The 13,036-nt window shown below is 34.8% G+C and overlaps 1 long non-coding RNA gene across 1 annotated transcript; it reads left to right on the forward strand.

Moving 5' to 3' along the window:
• The first annotated feature begins 8,203 nt into the window (after window positions 1–8,203).
• Window positions 8,204–10,175, forward strand: LOC113301343. The gene is made up of 3 exons (XR_003336234.1): window positions 8,204–8,325; window positions 8,948–9,413; window positions 9,847–10,175. It is a non-coding gene; the product is annotated as an uncharacterized LOC113301343 (long non-coding RNA).
• Window positions 10,176–13,036: the final 2,861 nt, after the last annotated feature.

Genomic DNA, 13,036 nt, shown 5'->3' on the forward strand with positions numbered 1-13,036 from the left:
AAGGGATTCAGAATTCGGGCGTTAGATTGTCATAAACCAAATGTGACCGAACATCAATTGGTGGAGTTATGTATTAATGATTTCTGGGGACTCTATTCACAAAACCATGTAATCTATGATGAAGCATGTGTGTGAGAATTTTTATTTCTCGAAGGTGCAGCGCCGAGATATATTTTCAAGCTCTCAGTTATTTTGCGTTGGCGCTTTGAACTTTTCTCCAGAAGCTGCTTCCACTTTTCACTCTGGAAGCTGTTCCGCTTCAACGTTTCGCTCCAGAAGTTGTTTCGCTTCAACATTTCGCTCCAGGATCCGTTTCAACATTTCGCTCAAGGAACAACACAGTATCCAGAATCACCTGGTAGATTTTCATTCTGCTAGCCACTTCTACTTTCTGATACAAGTCATAAAGAACCACGTCTTCAGAATCAACTATTCTGGTCTCAACACTTTCTTCGCTTACCTCCCTAAGACCAACCCTTCTCCTTTACTCTGTGACCGAAGCAAGCCTGGAACGGCCATTTCTTGGTTCAGGCCAGGGTTGTACAGATTGATCTCTCGAATCAAAAGTACTCCCGTGCAGTACATTGTTTAGGGTCTAGACTCGTTTCTCATCCACACACACGAATTTTCCAAAATAGGCAAAAACAATTTTCACCCACAAACAGTAGTGTTTGTACACCAATGTAAAATAAGATTTTTTAAAAATGAAAATTATATAGTCATATGGGTTCTCTTTTTGTATCTCTCGGAAAGAGCTTTTCGAATATGTAAAGTTTGTGAATTTTGGATGAGGGGTTCGAAAGATAAATCATTTTCAAATTATTTTTATATTATTTAAAATTGGTGATGTCATCATAAGTCACTGTGGACTAAAATGTAAATATTAAGGGTTATCAGTGTACTTTCCATATTTCATATAAATAAATGACTAATTTGTACCTAGTTGAATGGGAGTGGACTAACTAGTATATTTGGATGGGATTTTGGACTAAACCTTATTTATCCCAAGCCAAATTAGGGTTGTACAAGATAGACATTTGGGTGGCGTGAGGACCTGGCTCGTGGTCGAAATTGGAAGAAAGTGCAAGCTTACATGGCAGAAATTGACCGCATGGACTCCTCAACCGAACACAGGTTGTACTTGTCCACCTGTATATTACGCACGAAAGTTGTACGAATAATTAAAGGGGCGTCCTTGCCATTGATAATCGGTCCGGATGTTGTTTTTCTTAGTCCTTCAACCCGTTGAGAATTAAGAGGGGGCGATGTTTCTACCATACTAAAACGGTGTATAGATATTGGCTTATTATTGAAGTCAATTTTGTTTATCATAGAAAAACAGTTGGCTTTATTATTGAAGTCAATTTTGTTTATCATAGAAAAACAGTTGGCTTAGTTAGGAAGTCTAGTTGGCTTATTATTGAAGCCTATTTCGTTTATTAGAGAAACACAACTGGCTTATTATTGAAGCCCACTTTTATTTATTATGGAAACATGACTGTCTAATTTTGGAAGCCCAGTTGGCTTATTATTGAAGTCCATTTCGTTTATTATAGAAACACAACTGGCTTATTTAGGAAGTCCAGTTGGCTTACTATTGAAGCCCGTTTTTGTTTATTATGGAAAGATGACTGGCTTATTTTGGAATCCCAGTTAGCTTATTATTGAAGCTCATTTGGTTTATTATGGAAACCATTTTTGCCAATTGTGGAAGCCCAAAGACCCATGCATCTCTTAGAACCCATGGATCGTTCCACCAACCCAATTTATCCTCTTTCCAGGAAAGGGGTTTAAATTTGGATAAGGGTCATGAGGACTAGGATATTTAAAATTGAATATTGGCTTTGGAATTATCCAAGATAATTATTGTTATATTAAATTCTAACAAAAAGCAGATAATATTACCATGGGATAATCATCTTGGGTAGTTATAGTTAATATCTAACATAATTATAGAAATCCTAACAGAAAGAGGATAATTATCTTTAGTTTTAATTATTATTTAAGATAATAATTAAGATAGATGCAAAATCCTAGCAGAAAGAGAAAGGAATTAGTTTCGATTTTATAATTATATAAGATAATTATAATTCCTAAGAGATAGGATAATTATTATTCAAGATAATAATGAAGATAAATCAAAGTGATGATAAATAAAAAACTTTATTATGAATCTGGTTGTTTTCTTGGATTTATACGGGTAAGGGAAGTTATTAAGATAACTATGAAAACCTTAAAGCTATACCTACTTTCTACTTATAAATAGAGGTTAAATCCTAACTCAAAAGGTACAAATTTTCTAATCCTTTTCCACACAATACATCTGTGAAGAAACTCTCAATGACTTTAGCATCGAAGTGCTTTTTGCAGGTACCCCACCATTCAACAACAATCATATCAGCAATTTCCTATGGAATTGAATCAATATTTAGAGATCAATCAATCGATATCATCACAATTTCATCAACATTTTTGGTGGAATCAAATCGATGAAGGATATTTAAACCATCTACACGCATCTCGAAGAGTGTTGGGATGAATATTTTTGCACCAACAAGGATATCATCATTTTATTTGATAGAAAGGACCTTGAGTTCCGTAAACGGAATTGTGGTATACCATTATATTTTCATTCCAAATGTAAATACTCATCTGCCTATATGTTTCTACCTGATAAACAGTATAAAATAAAAGGATTTCGGTTAAAATTTAGTCGGATCAAAATCCAGCAAATATTTGGTCGGCCTTCCGACCGTGTGAGGTCATCTAGTGGTAATTTAAATCACCACTTCTACCCATAGCTCCCAAGGTTCGATCATTTTGGATTGTGTAAGTGAAGAACTCCTTTGATTTCTTTAATAAAATTGCCAACGGACAAGGGACCCAATCAATTTCTCGTTTTAATAGATCATTTTCTTTTCCCGCCAATTCTTCCTATAGCTACTGAAATCAAAAGATGTTGTCGATATTACATCCAAAGTTGTTGTCGATATTACTTCTTTTGGTTCGGAAAAAAAGTTTCCGGTCCAAGTCTTTATTGTTTTGATTTTTCTTCCTTATTATCTCTAATCTCTAAGGGTGATTCTTTTCTTTAACTTAGGTAAGCTAATATTGACACATGGCGAATTATTACTAGTGGGACACAAAGAGACACCTAAATAGGTCACAGACGATCCGAAGCCGTTATCGATACCTCTATATAATAAACTCCATATATTTTGGCTTTAACACTAAACTCCATATATATTAATATAACATAATAAGCTCTAAAAAACCAAGGTGACCATATTTACCACACAAAAACTCCACCCATATGTTGATATCCATTAAATCTACAGATTCCCTAAAATTGATACAAAAAACTCCAAATGTTTTTAAAACGGTAAATTATATCCATTCCATTTTACAGAAATACCGAGTTTACCTTTTTCTTCTTTCTCTAGTTGTCTTCTTCTTCCTATTTAGATTGACTTTCTCTTTGCATCTCTCTTTGTCACTCACATCTCCATCACCAGCATCACCTCCTTATCATTATCCTGCACCACCACCAAGACCAAGACTATCTCATGATCGTCCATCAACATCGCCTCATTCTTTTCTCTCCCCTCATCACCACCAGCACTTTGGAAAGCAGAAGCAACATCTGTATGTCATGAGAATTGTATTACCTTCTCTTCCTCACTCCAAATTAATTTTCAGAAGGTAAATTTTTTAATTTACATATGCAGAGATGGGATTTTGAATCAATTTCATTTTGTTATCGAATTTTATTTGATTTATAATTCGTTTTGTATTTGTTTTCTGTTTTATTCATTCCAAAATTAGGGCTTTGTTTTGGGTTTTTGGAAATTGTTAGGGAAAACTTGATTGTATAATTGGTCCTAAACCTTTTTTATTTTTTATTTCATTGTTGATTTTCTACGAAGTGGAACAAACAAGAGTTGTCTTTTGATTTTCTATGGTTCCATGACATTTATAAGATAGACATGGTTCTGTTGAAAGTAGTGGAGACTCTTTAGTTCAATGACATTGTACTTGAAAAAATTATCAATGTCATCTTTTTTGATAATAGATGCACCAGTGCTAACCAATACTCAATGTTATTAGCGACAAAATTACTTCCTTGGATTTTAACTTTGTATGATTTTACCAGTCCCTGGTGCCGCATTCACTACCAAAATCAACCATTGGAACCAGTGTATACATTACTTGAGAAGTATTACTTAAGAAATAGTATGATGAAAAGGTAAATCCTCGATCGCCACTTGCTAATCTTATCGTACATAATCTTGTTGTAATTAGTGTTAACAATTCGAAGCTACTGCGCATACTGTCAAATTTTCAGTCTACGTATATGCTATAGTACCATGAAATTTATAAGCTAGACATAGTTCTGGTAAATGTTCACATTGCACAACAGTTACGTGGATTAGGTATGTAACTTCATGGCAATTATAGATCATGTTTGTTGTATTTCTAATTTGACTTTCACATCTGTTCAGTGGGTTGTTTCATTCCTTCTTATCTTAGCTTATTTAAGTGCATTTTCAGCATTATAATGTACTTGATAATTTGGACAATTTTATGTCTCAGTAGTTTTGGGTTTTCATTGTTGGCAGGTCAGAATTGCGGCTAGAGTTCGACGTATACAACAAGTACACATCTGTTCAGTGGAGATGCTGAAGAGGTATTTGCATGAACCAATGCTATAGAGAAAATAATCAAGTTCCCACAGTTGAAAGGCCATCTACAATGTTTCTGAAAAATCCCTTGTTATTAATCCCGATACTCCGCTACCACCAGGTGTTCCAAGTAAGAAGAAGAGAATTTTTAAATACATGTTGACTTCCGAAGAAGAAGATGAGAACTTGCGGTAGCTTCCATGTTTTGACTACCCATAACCGAAGGACATGCCATGCTCGACAAATGTGAAACCATTTCGATTACAATTCTTCGGATTTCAGTTTCAATTTAGTTTAGACTACATATAATAATCTACTTTTCAGATTTCATTTTGAGTTATTTTTCATTTATTCTCTTTTCTATTCTTTTTATAGTCAAACATGTTAATTTTTTGCAGGTGTGTCATGTTTGTTTCATTTTTAGATTAAGTTTGGCAGAGCTTGCGGGATTTTACAATCTGTTGGAACCAAAATAGGTTTCATCATATTTTTGCTGGAACCCTTTTTGGTTTCATCATATTTTTGCTGAAGCCCTTTTTGGTTTCATCATTTTTTACTGCTATTTTTCTTTGCATCTTAACAACATAAAAGATAATGTTGTTTACTGTTTTCTAAAGTAAAATTACTAAGCAACATTTTTTTGGTGTCGCAGATACATGATACACCATTTATGAAGTTTAAAGATTCGCTTAAATGGTTATTAATTGTTACGGCGTAGTGAATTAGTGAAAATTTGTCCCAATTTTTTAAAGTGACAATCAATGTTCCCATCAAAAATAGAAATCATATTCTTTAGACATAAGCTGTAGGGAACTACAAACTGAAATCAATTAAATCTTTTTTACAGAAACTGTAATTTGTCACCATTATAATTAGTCGATGACCATTTTACAAGTAGTTTAAACTTCAACAAAAACTAAATTTTCCAAAAGAACGGTACTTTTTTTAGTCACGACACGCGAGTATTGTTCTCCTTTTTGTATCAAAGCCTTTATTGCAGATGCTTCCGCGCACAAATGATGCAACGAGCACCTATATGGCTCTGTTTCTCTTTTTTCCCCTGTTGTGAAACCAAAAGTAAACAATAAGCACCAACAAAATGATGAAACCATAACTAAATGATGAAACCATAACTAAAAATGGTGAAACCAAATATGGTTATATCAAGTAAACATCAGATAAACACACCCAACAGATATATGTAACCATAAGTGGAGATGGTGAAACCAAATATGTTTTCATCAAAAAAAAAAGACAAAATAACACGCTAACAGAAAATTGTCTTCATTTTTTTACTCAAATTCGACAAGGTAAAAATGATGAAACCAAAAGTAGTTTCATCAAATTCAAAACTACCAGAATTAATCAACACACCAACAGTTCTGGTGGAACCAAATTCGACAAGAAAAAAATGATAAAACCAAAGATGGTTTCATCAAAACTACCATAATTAATCAACACACCAACAATTCAGGCAGAACCAAATTCGACAAGGGAAAAATGTCGAATCCAAAAATTGTTTCATCAAAATGACTAAAATAAACCAACAACAAAATAAACCAACAACAACGAACTAGTTCTAGTGGAATTAAATCTAACAGTCGGGAAATATAAGATTTGTTGATACCAACCATTAATAAACAATAATCAAACAAATATACGAACAATAATAAATAATGATTTTATTATTGATCAAACAACATGAGACTGGGGATTCGATTTACCTTTTGGAGGATTATTAATCGTCTTCTTGAGTTGTTCACCTTTCTTTTTCTCTTGTTGAGCATTCTTCTTCACCATTTTAACCAATTTTTGTTTTACTTTTTTTGAATTTAGTTCATAACTTGTCTCGATATACAATTTCTAGTTTCTAACAATCCATATTTGGAAGAAAAAAAAAGGTACCAGTGGAAGAAAATAGAACGGGAAGGGAAATGAATTTAATGAATTTTATAGATCTATTTTTTTTTTCCCGAGTGATTAAGAAAGAGAGTTAGAAGAAGATACGATGGAGGTGATTTGCTATTTGTTTCTGGGCTAAATAGATGGAGGGGTATTGCTTCAAAAAAAAAAAAAGACAGTTTTGAAATTTGGAGTTTTTATTCCTCTTTTGTTTCGGTGCAGTTATCTTATACGGATGTTGACAGTCTTTGGACTGTAACGCGTGCGCTAATAATATAAACTTCATATATTAATAATTTTGTAAAGTCCCGGTCTTTAGGTTATAACTAGGGCTGTCAATGGATACCCATTACCCGGAACCGGAACCGGATCCGGTAGACTTGGGTCCGGTTCCGGGTCCTAAAGTTGGACCCATTAGCAACTTAGGAACCGACGGGTAATTACCCGATTGGACCCGAATCTAAACGGGTCCAAATGGGTAATACCTGTTGGGTACCCGCGGGTATCGGGTACCCGTTTATTCATACTTTTTTTCATGTTTTTGCTAGTTTTAGCTTTGATATTTTACTCGTTTTAAAATTTTCTCTTACATTTAATCTTTATTTAGTATATTAATAAGAAATAATAATAAATTTTATAAAAATTATTTAAATCCAAGTCAAAACGAAATAATAATAAATTTTGGAAGGCAAATGAATATGACAGCATCACCAAAATGGTATTGGGACTTTGAAAAATGATGCAATCATAAACTATGGGGTGCGGTGCCAGTATACTGTATATATACTGTTTGCTCAAATTACAAACACGGTACTAGAGAATGAGAGGATATGGAGATTCTGTTACTTACTAGCGCAATATGCCAATTATGAGAACTCAAATCCTTGAACTCTTTAGCATTCATTTCCTGAAATAAAATGAATTTTCATCGACAAATTAACTTAATAAGGATGTATTTCCCAACTTTACATTTGAACTTTCTTATCTTGCTGTGTGTACCTGATGCTGGATAATCTCCGGCAGACAGGTGGAATGGTTATCTTTCTACATCTAAGTGTTATTGTTGATAATATGAACTAGAAATACCAAATCGAATAAACTTCACTAAAACGAGGTAACATGAAAGAGAGAAGTCATACAATGCTATATATTGGAGGCACTATATTCGCTACTTCAGTCCTCACAGCTGGCATCACAGAGAAACGCGATGACACCTCCTGTGACCTAAAAGTCCATCTGGAGAAGAGAAAAGGCACACCCTGAGATTGCTAGCTTTATAAAATTATGTAGCAAGAATGTCGAACTAGTTTCTACTATTACTCATGACAAAAGCCATGGATGCTTCAAACAAACAAAAGAGGATTTTCTACATAACCGTTTAATACCCGGAACCGGTAGGTACCCGACTGTTTAATAGGGTCCGGTTCTAGGTTCATTAATTTAAGAACCGGACCCGGAACCGCTAGGATCCGGAACCGAAAAAAATAATAGGATCGATTCTGGGTAGTATGATACCCGGGAGAAACCGGACCTGTTGACAGCCCTAGTTATAACGCGTGCGTTAATAATATAAATTCCATATATTAATAATTTTGTAAAGTCTTATATATATAGAGAGAGTTTTCACTGTAGTATCCACTAAACCGTTTGAACCCTAGGACGTATCTATATTTATTAGATACATATCCTCTTTCGAGATAAGGAAAGAGAAGAGAGAAGTTAGGGCTGCAACTCTTTAAAGGTATTTTCTTCTTCTTGTCGATTTCTCATGGTTCTTATAATTTCATAATCAATTTCTTATGCTACTTTAAATCTATTCCAGTTTTAGTTTCGGATCTAGTTTCGGATCTAGTTTCGGATCGTTTATGTGTTGTTTCCGTTTCGCCCTAATTTCATAATCAATTTCATATGCTACTTGTAATATTATATAAATCTATTCCAGTTTCAGTTCTGATCGTTTATGTGTTGTTTCCGTTTTGCCCTAAGTTTATACATATGCTTTTTCGGTGGTTAACTTTGCCTTTATTATGTAGATCCGTGTGTATGTGTATGATTAACTCGTCGATACATCATGTTGCTATCTGCCTCTGTTTGCGTATTTGTATATGTTCTGATTGAACTCCATTGATTTGTGATTCTTATTCCATTGTAGATAAGGGTTTATAAGGCTTATTTGAAGCCTCATTTACTCTTAGTTAGAATTTCTTTTTCAAGTTGTAATTATCACTGTGACTAATAGTTTTTTTTGTTTTAAGAATCGGTGACAAGTTCGTATCTAACTTTTGTGCAATTATTCTTACCGTTATGCAACTCAAGTCCTAATTTTTTTTCTTTTTTTTTCATCTGTGTTTTTATTGTACAAGAGTGACTTTGCAATATGGGTGGAACACTAAAGCATCACATTCACAAAACATATAATTAGAAGAAAAAAAGTGTTCTGCCGACACTACTGGCAAAAAATCTAGTAGATTTTTGAGCACCTCAGAAGCTGCTGACAACAGGAGGCCTTCTGCCGATGCTACTGGCAATCTACTGTTAAAACCTACAGTTGAAGAAGATACGGAACTAGAACATTCGGAGAAGATAGCTATAGCTAAAGCCAAACCTGAGTTTGATGCTGAGAACACTAAATTAATGAAAGCTATGGCAAAACTTAAGCGCCGTGACTCTGAAGAATCTGATGAAAAAGAGGACCAGATTAATGAAGGCCAGATTTTTAGGGAGATCTCCAATTGTAGTAAGGAAAGCACAAAGGCCCTATTGAAGTATTGTGACGCTCGTATGAGACGTTATAAAATGTTTGAATGTCCGATTGCGGCTCAAACAGAGGTAAGTATCAGTTGAGTAATGAATTCCTTCTTTTTTGCTTCCATTTGTTGTTGGAATGTGAAATCCATGCTGCTAGTTGGAGGAGCCTTGGTCTTGTCATCTGATATTTACTAACCTATGGTATAACATATCTAAATAATTGGGTGTTAGAGTGGATCAAGGGTGGCCAGCAATTGTTGGAAACAATGCAAGTAAAGGTATATTGTGGTTTCGGAGGACATCGTTTCCAACCCTAGTATTGAGTGAAATATTATTCCCAAGAAGGATTCCAAAACAGTAGTACATGAGAAAAAATGTTGCTAGCAGGAATCACATTTTTGACTTCATAGTTCTAACGGGACTGAATCTTAGAGAAAATGATTTTACTTTGATGCTTCTTATGATTATGGGGTCTGTATCATAATCTTACTCCATAAAATTGGCTATATTTCAGAGATCCAATGGTACTCAATCTAGGGATTAATGGGGAAGCAGAAAGGCTTGCACCTTGCTGGAAAGCTGTTGAGGGATTGCAAGGCACTGGTGGACATCATCTCTGACAAACAGTTGGTTATCTGCAGGAGCAAGGCTATATTAAATATTTTCTTTGCGTAGTTAGTAGTACCTGGAGTAGTAATATGAACTTGATTTTTGTTTTTTTGATTAGTTAAAGTAACTCCTTATCAAACTTGAGTTCTAAGATCAGAACTGTGTAGTAGAGTCTAAAATTGTTGGTTGTGGGGATGACTTTTTTTGGTTATATAGTATTGTTTGTTATTTAAATGATCCAACTATAGATAGTGGCGGCATTAAAATGGTGGCGTTATCAACAGTCGCATATTCTGTCAATTCATCAACCTCTGAAGGGAGACAGAACTACTTGTGGATCCTCACCACCCCAACCACCAAAACAAGGCACCGGAAGGAATAATAGTGAAAATTGTGTTAACAGAATAAAATCAACTGATTTGATTTGTAGAAGGTAATTGCAATATCAGGTTGGAGTCTAACCTTCACTTGGTGGAGTAATTCCACCGAGAGAGGAATTAAAAACCCACACATTCAATCTAGCCCTTCTTACAAAAGTAGCAAGTAGACAAATCTCCAATCCAGATCAACTATGGATAAAACTCCTAGAAACCAAATATTTCTCAAACTCTCACCCTCCAGGATCCTCAAGAACCTCCAATCTCTCCAGGGTATGGACGAGTATCAAAAAAGGACTAAAACTTATTAAAGAAGCCAAATATTTCCCAAACTCTCACCCTCTATAATCTCCAAGAACCTCCAATCTCTCCAGGATATGGACGAGTATGACTAGAACTTGTTAAAGGAAATTTCGTCTGGCAAATAAAAAAATGGAGAGTTGGAAAAAATTTGGGAAGATATATGGATTCCTAATGAAGATGCTATTCAAAAACCAGATGACATAGTAGATCAAATTCCGGGAGGGTAAATGAGTTGACTACTTCGGATAATAATTGGGATTTGGGAAAATTAGATGAATTATTCTCTCCATGTATTAAGGAAAAAAATCCTAGCTAATGGGGAGAAGGACAGGATCAAGTGGAGACATCATTTTTCAGGAGATTTTTCAGTGAAATATATATACGCCTTCCTCATAAACCAAGACCAAGTTTCTGATATCAGGTATAATTTTTCGCGGAAGAAATTATGGAAAATTAAACCTATTCCAAGAATTAAACTTTTCATCTGGAGATTAGTTCAGAAAGCTTTATCAACATCTAAGAGACTGGCGTAGCACATGTCTAATATTTCAACAGACTGTCAAATGTGTAACGCTCAAGTTCAAGAAAATGATCAACATCTTTTCAAACAATGCCCATTTGCAAGAGCTATTTGGTTTGGTTTATCTTTAAGCCATATCAGCAATCAGGCTACCGCAGACAACTTAAGTAACTGGGTTAAAATTTGGATAGAGGATCCGATCAACTCTCAAATATCAGATAAAATAGCTATAACTCTGTAGTTCATATGGAAACATAAATGCTCAGTTGTTTTTGATAATAAAGTTCTGAACCCTTCTATGTTGAGCCGAAGGTGATAACGATAATTCTGGGGATGTTTGAGCTCGGGGACAAGAAGAAGTGATGTTGTTGCATACCAAAGTTAGGGTTTTGATTTGAGATGATGAAAATCAAGAGAAGATTGCTGAATCGGTATAAGAATTATGGTGAATTACGGAGATGGGTTTAATTTGGGTGTTGATTCAAATTCAGAATCATGTAGATGAGGTAAATTAGGGTTTATCGTATTCTTCCACAAATTGGGAATTGGAGATTCACGTGAAATCTCAGAGAAGCATTAAATGATGGAAATGACGGATTTGAGACGGGTATTAGAAAATAGAGAGTATTAGAATGAATTGCATGTGAGATCAAACTTTCAGATGATGGGATTGGTGATACAGATGAATTTTAGGTCTAGAACGATAATTCTAGGGTTTGCGTATAATTGGATTGGGAAAATAGCTATTCAGAGGATAACAATGCTTGGGTAAGACTCCAATTTCACTCAAGTTTGGTATTTTAAGTTAAATTGTTTAGATTATTGAGTTTATGTGAATGAAACTGAGATTGATTAAAGTATAGTATGAAGCTGTGTTTGTAGTTAGGATTGTGATAAATCACAGGGAGGTTTGAAAGATGTGTTACTACTGAATAGCTATTTAGATGAATATTAGGTCTGGTTGTATGAACTGGTGTTGTAGTTGGTGTTGAAAAAGTTATGATAAAGTCACAAAGATTGTGACTGTAAGAAGTAGATATTACAGGAACCAGAAGAGTGTTGATGTGAATCTTGATTGATTGATTGTATTTATTAGAGTTTGATTGTGCAGGGGACTTTCAGTGAGGAGGATTGGGTTTGAATAAATGATGGTGGATTGGTTGTGTGACTGTTAAATTGAATTCAGTTGAGGATGGGAAGTAAAGTTAAGAGCTAACTTGAACTTGGTATTGAGATTATAATGATGGTGATGTGATATGTAAGGAAGAGACCTGAACTGATCAAGGGGTGAGCTGGTGAGGGAATATGTTGATATTGAAATAGAAATTGCAAATAAGAATGGAATTTCAGGTAAACTGAACTTGTGTTTTCAAATGAATTGTGATTAAAAATTCTCTTATGAAGATGTATTTGTGTTTTTGTTGCACCAAGATGGCGCAACAGACCTTTTGATCCTGCAAAGGCTTTGGCCTATGTAATGGTCTGTTTATGTTAGCCAGTCAGCTAGCTGACTTACCTGAGTAAACTTAGCTGACTCAGTTTATCTAACTAAGTTGAATCGGTTTGAATCATAATGACTCAATGGACCATGACGGAGTTAAACTTTGATTAGAGTACTAGATTTTATTCAATTGAACTTTGACTTGACTTGGACCATACCTTGACCTTGACTATTGATCATGACTGTTAGTTGACCATTGACCGTTAGTTGACTCAGATGGGCCATGCCTTAGGTTAAGGGATGGTTTGGTTTGGTAGACTTGGGCTTAGACCTAGTTTTCCTATTTTGATGGTTTGGACCCCTATGGTCCAAATTAGCCTTTGGTTTCCTTCTACAAGAACGATTTTTTTGGGTGCCAACCTTTTTTTTTTGGGGGGGGGGGGGGGGGGGGGGG

The sequence above is a fragment of the Papaver somniferum genome, chromosome 8 (assembly GCF_003573695.1).
Source record: "Papaver somniferum cultivar HN1 chromosome 8, ASM357369v1, whole genome shotgun sequence".
In the NCBI taxonomy this organism is placed as follows: domain Eukaryota; kingdom Viridiplantae; phylum Streptophyta; class Magnoliopsida; order Ranunculales; family Papaveraceae; genus Papaver; species Papaver somniferum.